At 42.3% G+C, this 21,470-nt stretch overlaps 1 protein-coding gene across 2 annotated transcripts in view; it reads right to left on the bottom strand.

The window, feature by feature from the left end:
* The window catches only part of Arfgef3 (ARFGEF family member 3), a 150,613-nt gene that overhangs the window by 104,396 nt on the left and 24,747 nt on the right, over window positions 1-21,470 (bottom strand). The window lies entirely within an intron of this gene.

The raw sequence follows: 21,470 nt of genomic DNA, 5'->3' as shown, positions 1-21,470 counted from the left end.
TTAGAAAAAGGGAACTTTCAACTGAGAAAATACCCTCACCAAATTGACTCCAGGGCATACCTGTGGTACATCTTTTTTTGATTGATTGATGATGGATGTGGGAGGGGCCAGTTCACTGTGGGCAGTGTTACCCCAAGGATAGTGTCCTTGGAACTATAAGAAAGCAGGCTAAGCAAGCCATGAGGAGAAATCCAGTAAGCAGCACGCCTCCATGGCCTCTATCAGTTTCTGCCTCCAGGTTCCTGCCTTGAGTTCCTACTTGACTCCTTTTGATGGTGGACTGTGAGGTGCAAGTGTCAGAGAAACAAACCCTTTCCTCCCCAAGTTGCTCATGTTCTTGGCATTTTGTCACAGCCATAAGATCCATAAGATGGGCCTCCTACATCAACAACCAATCAAGACAATCCCCAAAGACATGTCCACAGATCGATCTGATCTGGGCATTCCCTAATGGATACTTCTCAGGTGACTCTAGGCTGTGTCAGCAGACAGTCAAAGGTCATTTGGACACTGAGATTGGCAAGCTCTGGATTTACAGAGAGAGCCTGTCTTAGCAAATAAAGTGGAGAACAGCCAAGAAAGACATTTGACATCAATTTGAGGCCTTCACATACATGTAGACACAAGCACCTACACACATGTGCATACATGTATGGAAATACACATATACACATGACACATATATACACATGTTCACAAGTTATTTAAAAATAAACAAGTAATTAAAAGAATCTGTCAAAATACTTTCTTCCAGACAAATCGTATTAGTTACTTGCTTAGTTACTTCTGTGATAAAATGCCATGACCAAGGCAACTTATAGAAGGAAGTATTTACTTGGGGCTTGCAGTCCTAGAGGGACAAGAGTGTATCACCACCACTGCAGGAAAATATGGCTGCAGGTAGTCATAGCAATTGGAACAGGGCTCACATCTGGAACCACAAACAGGAAGCAGAAAGCAAACTAGGGATCTCAGGAGACTTGTAGACAAGCCACCCTCAGTGACACACTCCCACCAACAAGACCACACCAACTAAGCTCCCACAAACAGCATCAGCAACTAGGGGCCAAGTATTCAAATAACTGAGAATATGGGAGACATCTGATTCAAACCACAACAGGAGTGAATATATTATTTTCCAGGAGACTCATGTTGCTCCCCACTTCCACCAGTTCCACAGTGATCCCTAGTCCCTGCTCTGAGGGGAAAGAATTCTGCCCAACATGGTAGAAACTTAAGGGTCTGTGCCGAGTCAAAGGCTGTTTTGATGGCTTGGCTGGGTTCAGGATTCTGCTAAATAGTCTCTGACAAGATTCTACAATGATCCCTGGGCACAGGATACAGGGGGAAAATGGACTGTCCTTTCATCTAAGTCCCTCAGCCCCTCTTATCCTACAGCTTCAGAGTGGAGTTTCTGTCTTAGATCCTGGCTTCAGCTGGAAAGGAACACATGCAAGAACCAACAGAACTTGTGGGACACATCTGATTTCCTCCCCGGCTCTGTGACATCATTAAAACCCTCCAGCCTTCCTTTTGTAAAGTGGCTTTAACGAGAGTGCGTGACAGGCCTGTTAATTGGGGCTCAGGATGAGATTGATAATAAAGATGCGACATTGCACACACTCAGTCCCCTTGCACCTTCAGAGCACAGATAAATCATCTTTTGATCTTTCTGGACGCGGTCTCACTGGGAAAAAAAAGCACAGGAAAACAAACACCCATTTATGTTTAGTGGCCACTTTCTATGCACAGGCATGTGCAAATTCATTCTTGTCTAATTATCGGAAGGCAGCAGGCTTCAGTTTTAGGGCCTGACATGCCATTATTTCTTGAAAAATAATTAGCAGGATGCTATTCTCATGCCTAAGACATTATCTTGTGACACGGTGGCTGGTCATGTCAAGGAGACTAAACCCGTCCCCTTAACTGCTCTGTCACAGATCACAGACCAGCTTTATTAGGCTTGAAGGCGACAGAGGACAAAGGGAAATTTAAAAAGAATGGGAGAGAATTACAACTTGATAATAATGACCCACAAACATGAGCAGAAAGGAGAATGTCTAGTAAAACCACAGAGTTCTTGGAGTTTGAGGTGCTTCTGTGATACCCTGGTGGGAGGTATCAATAAGTCACTTTGTGTTCATGAGTTCACCCCACAGGACTCTGATATGTGCCATGTATTAAGTCACCATATGATAATATAGTATCTCTTGTTGAAATCAGTGGCTTTTATGTACAATATGCCATGCTACACAACTTCATATTTACCTTCATAATTACAACACCTGAAAGTTAACTACAAAACTGAAATCCATATTTTACTGAATTATGACTTTTGAAGGTGCAGGTTTGCTATGCTTTGAACATGGATTGTTGCCACCAAAACTCACACTGCAGTTCAGTCCCCAGAGCAGCAATGGGTAGGCTGGGTAGGAAATGTCTGGCCACATTGGAAGAGCTGTCCTGCAGGGATTAATGCTCTCACTAAGGACTAAGTTCTTGCTTTCTTGGAACTAGATGAGTTGCAATTAAGAGTGGGGACCACAAATTCAACTCTCCATTCTATCTGTTGGTACTGTTTGTCCTTGTCATGTTCCCCAAGCTGGAAGCAGCTCATCATCATCACCTGAGGCCACAAAGATGCCAGATGCATCATGTTCAAAACTTCTAGCCTCCAGAATAATAAGACCAAGTAAGCATCTTTTAAAAATAAATTACTCCCTCACAAGTATTCTGTCATATCAAGAAAAAAATAGGCTAAGACAAGGTTTAATTGTGCATTAAAAAAAAGAAACTAACAGGGCCAAGGTTCCATGGCCCCAGGGGAGAACTTCCTATTTTTCTTAAGCTAACCAAACAGTATTAAGCTGCCTTCTAAGTCTTTAGCTTTATATTTGAAGATTAGCACATCTCTCAATCCTCATCACAGAACCTTCTTTTCACGGTGGATGGTGATTAACACAAAGACTCCTCACTGAGCAATGTGTAAAGAACAAGAGACTGTGGAGTACTCAGTTCTAAATGAGGCCCGGGATCACCAAAGAACAGGGGTGGAAAGACTGTAAGAGTGGATGACAACAGCAAACTGTGCTTTTTGAACACGACAGGGCTGCTGCAATACTCGTGGCAGTTGTAAATGCAAGCATAAGACATGCACAAGTGATGTGGGATACTCCTCTGTATGATGTGAATACATTTTATTACCACTGGTTATTAAAGAAGCTGATTTGGTCAATAGCCAGGCAGAATCCTGATAGGCAGGAAATCCAAGCAGAGATATAGGGAGAGGGGCAGAGTCAGAACAGATGCTAATAAACATTAGAAAAGCAAGATGTGAGGTAACAACCATGAGACTCATAGAAATGGGTTAATTTAATTGTAAGAACTAACTAATAATAAGCCTGAGCCATTGGTCAAACGTTTATAATTAATATTAAGCCTCTGAGTGGTCGTTCCGAAACTGCAGGTGGGAGAGAAACATCCAGCCACACACAAGATTAAGTCAACCAACTTTCCAACTTAGAAGGAATAGGAGATCATGAAGTCCCACCTTTAGATGAGATGCTTTTGGCAATTTATGCTTGCTAGAAAGCAAAAGAGTTGGGTTTTTGCTTTGTTTGTTTCAAGGGTACAGCTTCTGAGAGACTGCCCATGGCCCAACACACATACTGGCAGAACTAAGAAGAATCAGTGAGTTTAAATCACAAAGCACCTGAGATTGGGAGGGAAATGCTGTGGTAGAATTAGGGAAGAAATTAAAAAGGAAGAGAGTTGGTGTAGATTTGATCAAATACAATATACTCATGTCTGAAATTCCCAAACAATTAAAACAAACAAACAAACAAAACAGTACAAATAACCACCACACTGGGGATAGAGACAGGCATAGCCCAGGTCATGTGACTTTATTCTTTGTGAGTGGCATTTCAGGAGACAATGTGTTCTACTCCATGGCGGTATGAGAAGTTACAAGCTGTTTGAAAGCCGGAAACAATTCACTCCTTGGATATTCCTGCTGAGTTCATGACACAGTCAGCACTGCTCCCAGTATCCATGATCCTTCCTATTTTGAGTACAGGTTTTTAGCCTCCTGTTATGATGCTGTCTTCTTTATGCTTATGAATACAGACAATTTCATCAGCTTGTACCAATACTGATGGATTTCCACTGATGAAGCTTTGGCTTCAGTCAATTCCACGGAGCCAGTTGGATCTAAATTGGTTTCTTAACAGACTTTCTCTAGAGTACAGTTAAAACATTTCCATTTTATTCTCAGTCTCATTTATATTTTATTGAAATTGTTTTTGTTGGTGTCGATCCTTTCCTTTTATATTTAAAATGAAGATTAGAGTCACCTGTCAGAACTATGCTAGGTCTTCGGGACATATCTAGGATTGACATGAAATCCATTTTCTTCCACAGGCTTGCAAGATTTCTTTCTTAGCAAGCTTACTGTAGTTATTAAGTAAGCTTATGAAATTGTCATTTCTATTAAGTCAGAAAAGGTTGAATACTGGCAACGTCAGATGATTCAATCTAGCACAGAAATCTGAAATAACATGCTTATGCTCATATTTTACCTCAGGATTTAAGGTGGCATTATCTATCTTTTTCTTATAAAATGCTTACATGTACATAAAAAGATCCAAGAGCATAAAAGGATTATCTAGCACTGGAAATCGATTTGGCTTCTGCCTAAGAAAGAGCTTTCTTAGCTCAATGCTGACAAAGGGCATTTCTACAGAGAAATGGCTTCTTTTCTTTTCATAAGCATCTCTGCATCAATCTTTACATAGAAGATAGTTTTATAATTGGAAGAGACTGTTTCCTGTTGTCACTAGTTCTGGTCCTTGTAAAATGGTTCCTATAGCATTTCTTTCCCAGGTGCTGCTTAAAAAGGGAATGGAACTTACTTTAATAAACATAGAGTATGAAGAATGAACTCTTTCTTCTATTTCTTTCTGGAATTTACTAATGCTCTCTATGGCTGCTGTGTTGTCCATAAAAAAAATACCTCTGTTTACACTGTGATATGACCAAGATTTATTGGGGTGGGAGGTCATGACCATCACGACAAGGAGCACAGTGGCTGACTGGCAGGCACGCATGGAACTCACTTACTGGAGGAGTAAGTAGTTCAAGGTTTATATTATAATCCATAAGCTTGAGGCAGAGAAAATTGAGAATGGTGCAGACTTTTGAAACCTCAAGACCCAATCCCCAGTGACTCACCTCCTCCACCAAGGCCACACCTCCTAAACCTTCCCAAAAAGTTTCATCAACCAGGACCAAGCACTGACATATATGGGGCTTCCTGGGACCATTGTTTCTCAAGCCAGTGTAGCAAGTGATAAAGCAAGCCTGTCAATCATCTGAAAAAGGCTTCAATGCTAGTTTTTTTCCCTTTCACAGTTTGTGTCTAAGTTTGAAAACATCTACAAACAAAATACAAATTAACATAAATACAATATTTTGCTACGTTGTCATAAAAGAGTAATAGATTTATCTTGTTTAGTCTGAGGTTCTGATCTACTATTCTTTCAATATTTGAAAGGATATGAAGCATGAGTAAAAAAGATAATTGATAAGGAGAGTCAATTTTTAATCATTCTGGAAGAAAATTAATGATAGATTATAGGTTGGTACTTTCCCTTAAAATCTAGCATTATTAATATTCCTATTTCTACTATAAGATATAAATTCTATATAATCAGAGAAGGCAAACTATTTCTCTATCTGGAGAGACAACAGCTGACATGATGTCCACATTAATTCTAAGGATGACTTTCTAGACTCCATTTTTGACAAATATTGAGCATGAGTCTAGTACTAGGTTTGCACGAGAACAGGCACACTTTACAAACACCAATGAAGGCAAAATACCTGAGAGGTGTTAACAAGACCATTTAAAGGTTTACTGAGACTTTGGAGATGAACAAGAAGGCTAGAGCCAGTGACCTTTTTGTCTCAGTGGATACAGACCACGTGTTGGCCACAGACTGGTCTTCTTCTTCGGGTTGGGTATCTGCCACTTCCAATCAAAGGATATCTGAGTCAAGGAGGAATGACAGAAGCGACATTTATTAAAGTCTCCAATGTGCCAGGTACTGTGCAGAGAGCTTAGTTTGCCATTTAGTGACTCCCATGAGTCAATAAGCAAGGACAAATGTGGCTGGCTGGCACTTGTTGCTACAGCAACAGAGAGGAAGAAGGAAAATTGGCATCTGGACACGAGACAGGACATGCTCCTGGCCAGTGTGCAGCCTTCATGCTTAGCTTGTTTGTTTGCTCTCCAATCTCAAGGAGCACTAGATTAAACATTACGCACAGAAAGAGTCTTTGTGAAGACTTCTCAAGGAACAGCTCTCTGAGTAATGGACTTGCCTCCAGGCCTGCCAACCGGAGCTTGATCCCCAGGACCCACATTGGGAAAGGAAAGAACCCATTCCCTCAATTTTTGCATGACTTCTACATACACATGATAGTATGTGCATACACACACGATGAATTTAATTTTAAAAATTTTAAAGAAACCCCTTCTCTCTACCCAGTCACTCCAACCTTTCAGTTCCTGCCTCAGCTACCATACAGTCGTACACTTGGCATGTACATTTGCTGCTGTGAGCTGCTGTAAGATCTGTTGGAAACTGCTCCTCCCCTCCATTAGCACACTGAACGATTCCCTGGGGAAGCAATGTCGGTGGCACCATGGAAGGGATCCTGGCTTTATGATTTTCATAGAGACTAAATGTCGGTATGTATATGTATCAAGAGTTCAAGAAGAGTAACCTGCTTTGGCCTGGAACTGTTTCTTCTTGTAACCCTTTCTAAGAAAATGATCATGGAGGAAGCAAGAGACTTTTACTGTAGGATCATTTGCAATGTAAATAAGGTTAAATCGTGGCAGGCCCACAGAAGGGAATAATGGGCACTAACAAAGCATTCTGGAGTTTCTATTAACAAAGGCAAATGTCTGGATTTAAAAACAAATGACATATGTGTTCAGAGTGGGAGAGGAAGAATGAGAGATGGGGAGGAACTCAAACGTCTCCAAACGTGTCTTTGTACACTGGGGACTAGAAGGATGCTGGTTTAATTATCTACATGTTTAGGGTTTTTTTTTTTTTTTTTTTTTTTTTTTTTTTTTTTTTGAGGCAGGTAGCTTAGGTTGGCCTACAGTTTTTACCTTCCTGTCTCAGACTCCCAGGAGCTGAGACGACAGGCATGGACCACCATGCCTCTTTGCTTTTGCATTTTAAAGATTTCAAGAATTAAACACAGTCATCTTTTAATAACTATGAGGGACTATTGCAAGATGTTCAAATCTGGGAGGAAACAGCACAGAGTCTCTGTATATGATCTATGTATACCTGTATAGTAAATCATCTATAGATTACTTCTTATATCTAATACATTGAGGCTACTGTGTTAATGTTTGCTAAAATGAGTTGTTTGGGGGAATACCAACAGGAGGAAAATGTATGTAGAGGTTTCATCCCAGTTGCAATTTAAAAATCATATTTTCAACTCCAGGTTGACTGGGTCTGTAGATGCACAACTCATAGATCTGGAGGGCTGCTTACTGCTTTAGACCAGGAACAGTGACGTCAGCCTTCCCTGCTCCTGCAAATGCTGCTCTCACCACCTTCCCTCTCTTGCTCTTTCCTGGACCCCCAAGGCTGTGTGCATTTGCCTTGCCATCTGGCCCCAGCCTAAGCCCCGCCCCCCACACTTCTGCTGGGCTCCCTTCCTCTTTGCTATCATCACCCACAGCTCTTCTCACACTATTAAAAGCTGGGCTGTAGCCCTGGGCCAGCTTCCTCGTTCTTCCTCAAACCAAACCAAGCTAAACCAAAACAAACCAAAACAACAACACAACAACAAAACCCCCCAAAAACCCAACCAAAAAACCCCACAAAACACACAACAACAACAAAAACCTGATCATTTTTCAAAGACTTACTGAATTCTGTCTTTTCCTGAATGCCTTCTTGACTTACACTAGGCTAACTCATGAACCCAAAATATAGCTGTCTATCCAATTTCTAACATAAAATAACCATATTTAATATAATCATGTTCCCTTCAATAACACATCTCCCTACAGACAAACATGCACACTTCACATGACAATGCTAACAACATGCAACACGCCTGCGGACATTATTCTTCCTCCCCTGGTGTATGGCATTCATATGCATTTTGTTAGCTAATGACTTTTTTCAGGATGAAACACTCCAGCTGGCAAAGGCAATGAAGAGTTAGGGCTCTGCTCAGACTCCAGCCAGAGGACAGCATCCCTCTGCCAGGGATTAGGAAGCCTAAGCAAACCACAGGGAGACTTCCAGTCGCAATCAACAAATCTTAGGCAAGAAGACAAAAATCACCCTGCAGTAACAATAGCATTTTTTCTATGCTGATAACCCTGTGTACATATGTAACTACTTTTGGAAAATATGGCAATTCTGTGGCATAATCATCTTTCAGAAAACTCTACACAATCAAGGATAGGTAACTTGAAACATAACCAATCACCTTGAAGAAACACTGATTCTGGGCCCTATTCACAACACAATAGCCTATCAAAACTCACAATAATACACACACACACACACACACACACACACACACACACACACACAATTTACTAGAACTTTTTACAAAGTAAATGTCCTGACAACAAAATGGTAGGCTAAATGAGAAGCATGGCTTCTGTTAAATAGAAATTTCTAGTACTTGTGGGTAGCATTCATATGCTTTACATGCCCTCAGCCTCTTCGAGAAAAATCATGAAACAGCAGAGGAAGATGCCCCAGTGGTACAAGCCTATAATGCTGACTACTTGGTAGCTGGAGGCAAGAAAAGTACACATTCTAGGCTTGCCTGGTCTACAAAGTGAGTTCAAGACCAGACTGGGCAACTTGGAAGAGGCTTCATCTCAAAGCAAAATGAGGATAGGTATGGGGTTCAGTGGTAGACACCTGCCTAGCATATAAAAGACCCTGGTTCCACCCAGTTCTATTTGGGGGAGGAGGGTAGAGACAGGAGGCTGGGAAGATGGCTCAATTTGTAAGGTGCTTGCTGTGAAAACAGGAACATCTGAGTCCAGATCCCAGGCATCCAGGCAAAAAGCCAGGCACAGTGCCATGTGTGCTTGTACTCCCAGCATGGGGGAGGCAGAGACAGGAGAATCCCTGGAATTTGCTGAGTAGGCAGTCAAGCCAACTGGTGAGAGATGCAGTCTCAAAAAAATAAGGTGAAGTGATTGTTAGACACATAATATCAATCTCTAGCCATGTCCACAAATGTGCATACTTGCACACCTGCATGCAGGCGTGCACAAACACACAAATACAGCGTGCACATGTATACACACATACACAATAGTAACAGTAAAAATGTTCACAAAACACAGGAGGCAGTTCTAATATATAATACTAGTTATAATGTCAAAGTGCTTTCTAAAACCAGTCTACAACTAGATCAACATAACTAAATTAAAATTGGCATTCTTAACTAACAATCCATGTTTGAGAAATAAGATTTTAATAATAAAGACAAAGTCTTTAATAAACATTGATTTAGTCTACTATATATCTAGGCAGCACATGGAAAGTTAGATATATAACATACAACCCACAGCCTAGGGAGGTAACAGACCATGGAAAACATACAAACACAAGGTCAAGGCAGTAGGGACCTGTATTTCACAGTCACTAAAGTGAAACCAATCTTGAAAAAAAAAATCAAGCATCTTTAGAGATGTGGTGACATTTATTTGGCCTTGAAATGGAAGGGACACAATAAACCTTGGTCAGCCAAAGGAAGACGAGGGGAAAGACATGAAGGTAGAGTAGGCTCAGGCATAAGTTAATATTCGACTGTGACCAGATGGGGAGGTGGGTGAGAGCAGAGTTTGACAAAGTGGATGTGAGTCAGAGCTTACAGGTCTCACAGCGATGCCAGGAGGACTGGCTATGGGCCAGGTGAAAATGAGAAGCTAATGGGAGACCTTTAACCAAGGCAATAATACAACCTCAAACACTGTCTACAAAATGGAGCTCCAGTTATAACATAGAGAATAGAAACAAGCAGACCATGATGGGGGAAAGATTGGAATGAAAGGAGTGTGGGTAAGGATGACATTCAAACTCTCACCTATTCAATTCTTTATTTTCCTCACCCAGAATAAGGAACTGCATCTAGGGAGACAGCTTAGGTGGTGATGTACCTGCTGTGTAAGCATGAGGACCTGAGTTCTAGTCAGGTGCAGTGGTTTGCATCTGCAATGTCAGTGCTAGCGGGGGAGCCCCGGATTATTGGCCAGTTAGCATAGCCAAGTTGACAAGCTCTAGGTTCCGTGAGATAGCTCCTCTCAATAGAAAAAAGATGGAGAGTCAGCAAGGAAAACAATACCATGCTGACTTGTGGCCTCCATCTATGCGCTCTCTCTTTTCTCTATCTCTTTCTCTCTAGCACACACACACATACATGCACCCATCCTCCCCCACACATGCACATACCCACACAAGTACTTAGCATACATGAAATAAAAAATATGTAACTGATATTACTTGCCTGAAGAAGTGTTGTAATGATTAGACAGTTGTATTCATCAGATTCTTAACTGGCTGCCCAAGGCATCCTAATGTTCACAGTGCTACTCAAATCCCCTACCTCACCCATTTATCTTCCTACTATTTGATCTGACTTGTCTTTCAAGAGGTCTCATGACTACAGATACAGACACTTCAGGTCACAAGCCCTACAATAGTTGCTCATGCACAGCTTTCAGGCCTTGAGACACAAACACCTATGGTACCACATGTCCTCTGAAAAACAGCTGCTGGATCTGAAGCCCAAATGCAATTCCTGGAAGAAGTGTGCATGGTCCTAGGAGTTCTGAGGTCTCAGGTACTGAGAATATGAGAAGCAAGTTTTTGGAGACATCTGGTTGTTTCTGAAGAAAGTAAGAATGGAGCCACTGCCATATGACCTCAGGGCAGGTCCCATGTCACCCATATCTTAGGGTAGTAATGATAACATTAACACAATGGACACGCCCCACAAATGGTCTCATGTGATTGTTTTTCCATTGTTGTAGTTGTCTGATTATTATAGTCTTGTTGTGACCATTTGAAAGTGTGAGGAAGGACCTGACCCTGCTAATATGGGCCCTCATTGGACATATGATGTGTTCAGTGCTTACCTAAAGAAATGGAGGGAGGAAACAGGACCCACAGATGGCAGAATGGGGCAGAGTGGATCTCCTGTAGAAACAATTTAGAGAAGGGTGTGCGAAGTATAGGAACTGCGTCACTGGGAACTGAGTTCAAGGGGTTCCTTTGGGGCATTCATCTGTCAATAGGTAAACTAGTATGGAATTCAGGAAAACCTTAGAATTATCTGGAAGTGGTAGCTGAAGTTTTGGGTGAGAATTCTAAGGGAAAGAAGAAGGTATAGAATAAAAGGATTGGACTCTGAGCAGTCTTTCCAGAAAGTGAATAAACAAAAAAAACAAAACACAAACAAAGAAGTCAAGAGGACTCTGTGTTTATCAGGAAGATGCCCAGAAGAAGAATCTGTGATCATCAGGATGTCAGGAAGAGGACTCTGTGATCATCAGGATGATGTCAGGAAGAGGACTCATGATCATCAGGAAGATGCCCGGAAAGCTGTCCTTCTAAGTCATGCCCATTTAGTGCTAGTACCCTACTCATTGAGTGCCTACCTTGTGCAGACAGTGGGCTTGGTATATCTTATATCTTAATAATACTACTTAAAACAGTATGCAGGATTAATAGGTAATTATTTCTGTTGCTAATGAGCCAACAGGCTCAGAGCGAGTTAATAATGTAACCTAGCAATCTAACTATGTACCTTAAAACAGCAGGCCCTGACAGATGCATAAGCCTACTGTCAAAAGTTGGAAAAATAGGAACACCTGGGCCCCTGCTCTAAAGGTGGAGGTGTGGAAAGGAAGGAAAGTGATGCACCTATGCATCAGAGCCAGTTGTGACCTAAGAAGTTTCTGCCATGTCATTTCATATTCACCAGAACTTGGACATTATCAGGCCAATGTCACAGATGAAGATGTGGGTCATGTACCCACGGGAAAAGCTGGTAAGTGGGGGAGTCCAGATTCGAATGTTATGGCAGAAGGGTCTTTACCCTTTGCATAGTAACATTCTCAAGGCAACACACGTTAACCACAGAGACAAAGATATCCATGATATAAAAACAAACACAGGCACTCGTAGGGGTTAACCAATATAATGAACATATATCCTTTGTTAAGTTATCCTACACTGTCCCCAAAACAACCTCCTATAGAGGAGAACAATCAGGAATTGCTTCCATCTGAAGAGCACACTCCCATGGAAGACGGGCAGGCACGTGGCGCCAGAGAATAAAACGGTCTCTATCCGTCACTCTTTCATTGACTTTTATCTACAGCCATGAAAGTTTCAGCATTGAGCCATTAAATTTAGCCTCAGATATAAAAGCTAAGTATCAGGATAGTATGAGCTTACGGAAAGGCCAAAGACACTACCTCAAGCTTTGGCCCTGGTGCCAGGATCAACTGACCCACTCAAGCCTAGCAGCCATTCATCAAGCATGGGCTCAGTACTTTAAAACTGAAAACCGTTTTCTCCATTTACTCACCCAGCCTCACGAGACTGCTCTTGTGCGCCCTGCTGCACCTCTAGAGAATCTCCTGGCAGGGTTACTGTCTCCCCAACACCAGGCTATGCATAGACTATGGAGGCTTGGAGGTTTGTTATACAGGAAAGGGTCATATTACTGTTGGGGAACCACATTCACCCTGCTTGGCTTATAATCAGCTAACAATGGATGTCCTTGTGAAAGACACTGCCACGCAGCTCAGCGGTCTTAGTTAATACCACAGTGGCATGCTGCACCTAAAAGCTGTGTTAGGAATCAGGTGTGAAGAGTTATGCACTGGAAACTCAGTCCCCTAGTGAATGGTACTCTTCTGGGAGGTTCTAGAAACTTTAGAGGGTGGAACTTAGTTGGAGGAAGTACATCATTGGGGTTGGGCCTTGCTTTCAGATCTCAAAAAGGACTTGGGGAAAAAATGTCCTCTGCTATACACTTTCCCCACCTTGATGCTCTGCAAAAGCACATGGGGCAACTATGGACTGAAACTTGAGAAGCTGCGAAGCACATGCATAGTTCCCCATTAAGTTATTCTCTTGGTTACTACGGTCAGAGCAGCACAACAGAAAATAAATAATACAGAAATAAAACTTTGCCTGTAAAGAGGAGGGGCTATCTGGAATTTTTATTCCAGTTTCTGACTAACCATTAAAACCTTAACTGTGGTAAGGTCAGTATTTAAATGACTTTTCCCCTCACATTAGCTTGATGGAGTTTTAATAGCCTTTAAAATGTTCTCAAAGAGCATTAACATTAGGAAATGTTTTCCATATATATGTATATACATCCCATATATATATACATATACATGGAAATATATTCCATATACATATACATACATACACACACAAACACACAAACACACATATATAAAGCTATAAAGGATTAGATACCACATATTCCAATTTCCAATATATAGTCTCAGAAGAACATAATCTAGCTATAACAATGTAGAAGAAGCCGGGGGCTGCTTTCCCGCCACCCAGATCCCAGCTAGCTTACACCCGAAATAATTACATGGAAACTGTATTCTTTTAAACACTGCTTGGCCCATTATCTGTAGCCTCTTATTGGCTAACTCTCACATATTGATCTAACCCATTTCTAATAATCTGTGTAGCACCACAAGGTGGTGACTTACTAGGAGGATTCTAACCTGCATCTGTCTTGGAGAGGAGAGTCATGGCAACTGCCTCATTGCCTTCTTCCCAGCATTCTGTTCTGTCTACTCCAACTACCTAAGCTGCTGTCCTATCAAAAGCCAAGGCAGTTTCTTTATTAACCAATGAAAGCAATATATAGACAGTTACCCCTCCTCCATCATTACAGGTCATTATTTGCAAGTGATGTGGCTATTGCATTTGGTAGTCAAGGTGTAGGTTTAGATTTGATCAACCTTGGGCAAAGAATCATCCCAACCCCCATCTCCTCATCTCTATAGTGGGGAATAATAAAACCTTATGCATAGTTCAAGTGACATGACACTGGTGTCATTTTAAGGGTACCAATTACAGTTTCCAGAATTTTTTCACTTTTTGAGGGGGGAGGGGGTTGTGAGCCTAGTCTTTTACAGCTGAGCCGTCTCTCTAGCCCTCAATTTTTTTCACTTTATATAGTAAGGCTATCTTTCATCCACACCCTGACAGCAGCCCCTTTATTAAAAAAAAGTGTCATTTATATGTATATTCTGTTAATTTCCTTTCCTTTTCTTTTTTGATGCAGGGTTTCTCTGTGTAACAGCCCTAGTTGTCCTGGAACTAGCTACCTCGAACTCAAAGAGATCCACCTGCCTCTGCCTCCTGAGTCCTGGAATTAAAGGCTTGCAACACTACCGCTCGGCCTATTTTGTTAATTTCTAAGTAATTTAAAACCAGCAGAGACCAAACTAAGACCTTCAGCACTTTGAAATTATGGCTGTGGTCCTCTGTTAATTTCTTTCAGCCATCTGTGAGAGAGATAAACCCCACCAAATAATTCATTTTGGCAAGAAACATCAGAGAACAATGATGTAAAATTTATTTTCCCATAAACAGTAACTTTCTGAAGAAGTATGTTTGGGGATTCCAAATCTTGGCTATCCTTTTAGACTTTGCATAGTAAACACGTTTTAAAGATAGGTATCAGGTAAGACCCAAAGAGTTGGTCTGGCTCCTTATTAGCTGGCTGCTTTAAACATACCACACACTATACCTCCCTCTGTTGGCTTGTAAAGTCAGATGAAGACCTGTCAGAAAACAGTGGACTCTGACCCAGCACTATCTGATTTAAAGACAAGAAGTTTTTGTTAGCAATTCAGTGTGAAAATTTGGAGATTTTTGCTTTGGGTTGCCTTGGACACAATCACCCCAGAGGCACTGTGTTCCCAGCATGTTCCAGGAATATGCTGCTTTGCTACATTTGGAATGATATTCAACATTATGTGCCTGCAGGACTTTGTCTACATTAGACATCCGCTGGAAGACAAACAAACATACCCAATATTCTGTATTTGTGTCTGCTTGCACAAGTATGTATGGGTGTATGTGTGTATATATACAGCTTTCAGTCCTCAGAAGCCATCCATCTTGGTTTTTGATAGGGTCTGTCACTGGTCTCGACTGATGAAGAGGCTAGGCCCCAGGAGTCTGTCTGTCTCTGCTGCCCAGTGCTGAAACTACTGCCATGCCTTATTTACTACATGGATACTAGGGATGGAGTTCAGGTCCTCATGCTTGTGTGGCAAGCACTTCATAGATTGCGCTATCTCCTCAGGCCTCAAGACAATGTATTTATTTTTTTAACATAATGGAAGAAAGAAAAAAGCAGCAGTAATTAGTGTTCTGTTGGTAAATAATAAAAGACCAACGGCTGCTAAGATGAAGACTGAGACGGCTTCCTGATGGCAAGCCCCAGTCAGGGCACAGAAATGGGACTATAAAGACCAGTAGTCTCTGCCCCTCACTGTGAATAAAATGGCTCCCATCAGACCCATAGGGAGTGGCACTATTAGGAGGTGTGGCCTTGTTGGAGTAAGTATGATGTCTTTTCTTGGAGGAGGTATATCACTAGGGGGCGGGCTTTGAGGTCTCAGAAGCTCAAATCAGTTCACTTCCTGCTGCCTCAGGACCAGGCAGCTCATTCTCCAGCTACGAGTCTTCCTGTGTGTCACCCGCCATGATGGTAATGGACTAAACCTCTGAACTATAAGCCAGCCCCAGTTAAATGTTTTCCTTTAGAAGACTTGCCGTGGCCATGGTGTCTCTTCACGGCAATAAAACCCCAACTAAGACACTCATTATCATGGATGGAAAGGAGGAGCTTATAAGTTTGCGTTGATCTTGGCATTCTCACCATTCAGACATGCCAGAGACCACAAGGATCCAACACAACACAGCCACATGCATCAGACACGACCGTGGTTGTCTTACATCCAGACAGAGACTTGGTGAGTGAGCAAAAATTCACAGAAGGACACCCAAAAAGCTAATGAAAACTGGTTTAGATCCTGAAGTCTGGTGAAGACATTTGCTTGGAGGAAAGATGATGGGAGGCCCTGCTGGTTAAAAGTTGTAGTCCACCACGCCTGAACAGCTTTCTCTGAACTCAGTGCAAGAGGGAGGACTCCCCCCTGCCTGCTGTGGGGGTTTCCTACTCTCTGCCTGACCTTATTTGGAAAATGTCCCTGAGCCTGACTTACCTTAGATGTGACCTTTGACATAGTTTCCTGAAAATGCTCTCTCCTGGTGCCACATAGGATTATGAAACATTGTGCCAGGAGCTTCACAATAGGACCATGCTGTCACACATGATAATTAGGCATCATACTAGGAGCTTTCTACTCCTAGGATCAGGCTACTTAATGCAAATTAGGTGATGACCCCTGCAGTTCCCATCCTATATATCTATATAGCTCCCTTACTCTGGAGTAAAGCTGAGCTGTAACATTGAAACTACCTCCTGGAAGGTTATTTCCAGTGTGTTCACAGGCCATACAAAGCCCTGCTCACTGCTTCTGCTCCTTCTGTCCTTCTGGCCTGGTGGTCAATGGACCACAAATAAAAAGAAGGTCCCACAGAAAGAGGAAATTGTCAAAAATTTTCTGAGAGTCATGGAGAGGGGTGTAAACAAAGGTTTTTCTTCTGCCCACCAGTTCCTAAATAAACACTCAGAGGCTTATATTAATTATAAAAATTATAAAAGTTTGGCTGGTGGCTCAGGCTTATTACTAACTAGCCCTTACTTTTAAATGTACCCAATTCTATTATATTATATTTTACCACAAGACTTGTGGCTTATTTCCTCACATCTTGCTTCTCCCAGACTCTGCCTCCTCTCCACCTTTATCTTTGCTTAGATTTCCTGCCAGGCTATATTCTGCCTGGTTGTTGGCCAAATCAACATCTTCATTAACCAATGGTAACAAAGCATATTACAGTATAAAGAGGGGCATCCCCATCATAGAGGGGTAAGTCAAAGCATATAATGTAAATGTTTGAAAATGTCATAATGAAGCCCATTGCTCTATGCAATAGACTCTAATAAAAAATTTATTGGGTATGTGAGGATTTTAAATATTATAATTAATAATTGGCTACGCCTACTGTGTAGGCATCCCTACTTAAGGAAAAGTGTCTCTTTTTCTACAAGGTGGAAAGTGAAAGGTCTCTCCATTCATTTTCTATCCTAATCTCAATGAGAGTAATCCCTAAGTGGACAAAAACACAGTAATTGACTCCACCACCTATTCCCCCATCGCAGCCAGCTGCACAGATGCCTGGTTACCAGGGCAACTGAACACACAGTTTCCATCAAGGCAAGGTGAGCTGATCCACGGTGTTTTCCCCACTATTGCAGGAAGGCATCCAAAGCACTCTCTGTTCTGGCCTCTCTCAAGGGTATGCCCAGCAGGGTCCAAATGACCAGAAATCCTGCTGGTGATGAATATGAACATGGTTAAAATGACCTGGGAAAACAATCATGCTCAAGTGCTAGGGAGCACTCGCTCATTGCCATTCTTTATGATCACTCTGGGCAGTGTTTACCTCCCTAGGAACACAGAAGGACCCAATGTTCTGATGCAGGCTGGATTGTCCCTGATAAACCAGAGAATCTCCTGCTGGGTTACCAAGGCAGCTTGACTCTCCACGGAGAAGCCAGAATTTTAAGTGAGGAGCCTCCTGCTTGTGTTTAAGGTGGGAGATCTAAAGAGAGCCACTGTAGCAAGTGCTGGGGTCTGTTAAAAAGGACTCCAGTCCACCTCTGAAATAGCCACGATGCACTCCTGGCCAATCAGCACAGGGTACAACCCTGGCAGAGGACTTGGCTCTTTACTGGGTTTCTAAGGTGAGCGTGAGATATGAAAGACCTTTAGAAGCAAAGGCACATGCAGTGATGGGAGCCTACAGAAATGGGACCTCATTGAGCCACTGGTCCTGGCTCAGACCCTTGTGTTCCCTATGAGTCTTATTGCCCTAACTGTACAATGGGGACGACTGCCTCTGCTTTCAGAAGTGTGGCTAGCAGGCCACCACGACTCAGTGACTTGCCCTTAGTGAGTAGATTCTAACAGCCTAACAAATAACTGGACCATGGCTTCCCAACAGTCCTACTCATCCATTTCCAGACTCCCTTGCAGCTCTGGAAAGACTCTTGCCTTCTTGAAAGAACCAGGCCTGTTCAGCTGGGGCTGCCTTTCCACCTTTGATCTTTTTCTTTGTTTACTTTCTGTCCTGTGGATATGGCTGTGTTATCTGGAATGTCAGCACATTATTTTTGTGGTATGAAGAAGGAAATATAACTATAAACAAAGGAATCAGGACACCACCAGTGCTGAGCGCCTGCCTGTAGAGTACCTACCGCACAAGGAAAGCAAGCCCCATTTCATTGGGATCACTATCGGCTGGGCTTTCTACCATTTACAGTGGAATGAATCTGTAACTTGAGTATGTCAACCAGGCTCTATTTATAGGGAGAATCCAATACTTTCATGTTCACATATATGCTTTCTGTCTCAAGACATTTCCCAAGGACGAACGATGGGGAGATAGAAAGGGAAGTGGTTCCTATGATAACACGTCTAAGTGGCTGACAATCAACAAACACCTGTTGAGGATGCAGAACGCAGCATCGGTCCCATCTGTACTTGAAGTCATACTGTATTTTAGTTGTGATATCTCAAGCCAATGACTTTTTTCTAAAAAGCCTCAGCTTCTCATTAAAACATAGATACTGGCCAGTTATACCCATTGTGAAGTTAACAATTCAACACACATGAAGTTACAATTCCCACTAAAGAGTAACATGCTGCAATTAGAGCCTTCAGAACTAGGGGGCAGTCAAATTGTGTTAGAGACCGACCAGAGGAGGTGAATATAAGTGGGAGAGAACACAAGTCAATTGGCTATTCATGTAGGCAGTACAAGTCTGTCTTGTATGGATATGTGTGTGTGCATGCATGTATGTGTGCTTGCGTACATGCATGTGCATGTATTCATCTCCATGCCTGGGGTGTGGGACAGATATCAACATTCCCATCTAAGACCCAGACCTTGTGAATGCCAGAGGTGGCTCAGTGCTCACCCCTGTTTGAGCAGAGGTACCAAACATTTACTCTAGAACCAACTCTGTAACCTACAGAAGAAATGAAAATAACTGGAAGTGGCCATCAGGATATCTGACTGCCATATTCATCCAGGGTTGTCCAACCTTTTATTTTCTATGGGACACCCTGAATAAATTATATTTCAGGTGTTGTGGGGTGTTTGCATACTATGTGAAGATGTGTTGCTGTGATTGTTGTAATAAAAAGCTGAATCGCCAATAGCTAGGAAGGAGAGACTAGGTGGGACTTTCAGGCAGAAAGAAGAACTCAGAGAGACGGATCTAGGTGCGTGTCGGGGGTTGGGGGATGTCAAGGGGACAGAACAAATCAAACATATGCAACAGAGGAGAGGTAACCAAGTCACATGGTAGAACACAGATTAATAAAAACAGGCTAGTGAAGTTATAAGAATAGTTAGAAAAAAGCCTCAACTAAGGCCAAGCTCTCATAATTAATAATACGTCTCTGTGCCATTATTTGTGGACTCATGGACCTAATGAAAAACTACTACTATACTTGGGTCCACATTAAAGCAAGGAGTGTCCAGCCTGCTATGGGTTTTGAGAGCTCACATATATATTTTTTATTGATACATGAAGATGTTGTTGTCCTCTACAAAGTTCATGCTTAATAATCATAAAATTGAGTTGGAAAAAAGCAAAAACTTCTCACGAGACTTCAAGTTTACGGTATTATATTGGGCATATGCACAGCTTTCTTGACGTGCATTTAGATTACAACAGTAGTTTGGACACCCCGATTCTAGACTGCCATCCCTTCCCACGCATCCCTGACAGTCAGATGGGTTTCCCGAAAAGAGTGAGTCTGGTGAGTCGCAGGCGTTTTCTTTTAGACCACCAACCAGCTCCCAAATCACGACACAGAAACTTTCTTATGAGTTTTGAATGTTCAGCCTATCATCTTAGACTCGTTTCTGGATAGTTCTTTTAACTGAAATTAATCTGTTTCTCTTTACCTTTTGCCTTAGGGTTTCTTACTTTTCTTTCCTTCTATATTTCTTATTTTCACCGTTTCTCGTGTCTGCTGGCTGGCGTCTCCCTTGTTTTCTCTTTCACCTCCTATTTATTCTCTCTGCCTGCTAGCCCCACCTATCCTTTCTCTGCCTCACTATTGGCCATTCGGCTCTTTATCAGACCAATCAGGTGCCTTAGACAGGCAAGATGAGACAAATGCAACACACATTTACATAAAGAAACACACATCCTTACATCACTAAACGAACGCAGCATAAAACACGCCTTGACACAGCTGAAGTGCGATTCCACAACACTGGCGCTTGCAGCTGGAGCCACAGACAAGCCAGACCTGAAGCTTCTTGAAACAGGAGGCAGGGTGGCTCCAGGTTTAGGTAAATTCAGTATTTCTATGATACAATTATGAACCCAAGTCTTTCCATTTTCCATTTAGTCCACCCTGGAATTCTGGCTTTACCTCTTTATTGACTCTTCTTATGGTGGTGCTGGAGTTATGGCCTCTCCAAGCACCGAGGAACAGTGAGAAATTTCAGAGAGAGAATAAGTATTCTCAGGGATCAGATAGCAATCCCCTGGCATTCTGGAGCAGGGCAGGCTGTGGCAGACCAGACAGTGGCGTAGCCTCTTGAGATGCATAAGGCTGATTAAAATAAAGCTACTCCTACTCCCAGTGAGGCTGGGCTTAGGGGTGGCTAGATGCTGGGCAGGCAGGCAATATTTTCTGCTCTAGAAGAAACGAGAAGCCCAGAGACTTTACAGATGCCCACAATTACCCATTGTTTCCATTTGCTTTCCATCGCTATGATAAAGCACTGACCAAAAGCAACTTGGCAAGGAAATGGCTTGTTTGGCTTAAACATTACAGTCCATTGTTAAAGAAAGCCAAGTAAAGAAACCAAGGTAGAGACTATGGAATAAAGCTGGTTGCTGACTTATTTCCTCTTGTTTGTTCAGCCACCTTATGTAGCACAGACCACCTGTCTGGGGATGACACTGCCTATGATAGAGTGGGCCATCTTTCATCAGTCAGCAATCAATAAAACACCTCACATCATGGACACAGCATGGAGGCAATTCTTCAATTGGGGTTCTCTCTTCCCAGGTGACTCTAGGTCTGTGTGGAGTTGACCGCTGGTGCTAACTATGACACATGCCTTCAGTTGTTAAAAACTGAACCCAGCCATCGCCAGGTGTGTGCTGGAGTACTATGGGAT

The sequence above is a fragment of the Myodes glareolus genome, chromosome 1 (genome assembly GCF_982192425.1).
Source record: "Myodes glareolus chromosome 1, mMyoGla1.1, whole genome shotgun sequence".
NCBI classification, from domain to species: Eukaryota; Metazoa; Chordata; class Mammalia; order Rodentia; family Cricetidae; genus Myodes; species Myodes glareolus.
The sequence above is the reverse complement of the archived record's forward strand: the minus strand, read 5'-3'. Positions and strand labels throughout refer to the sequence as shown.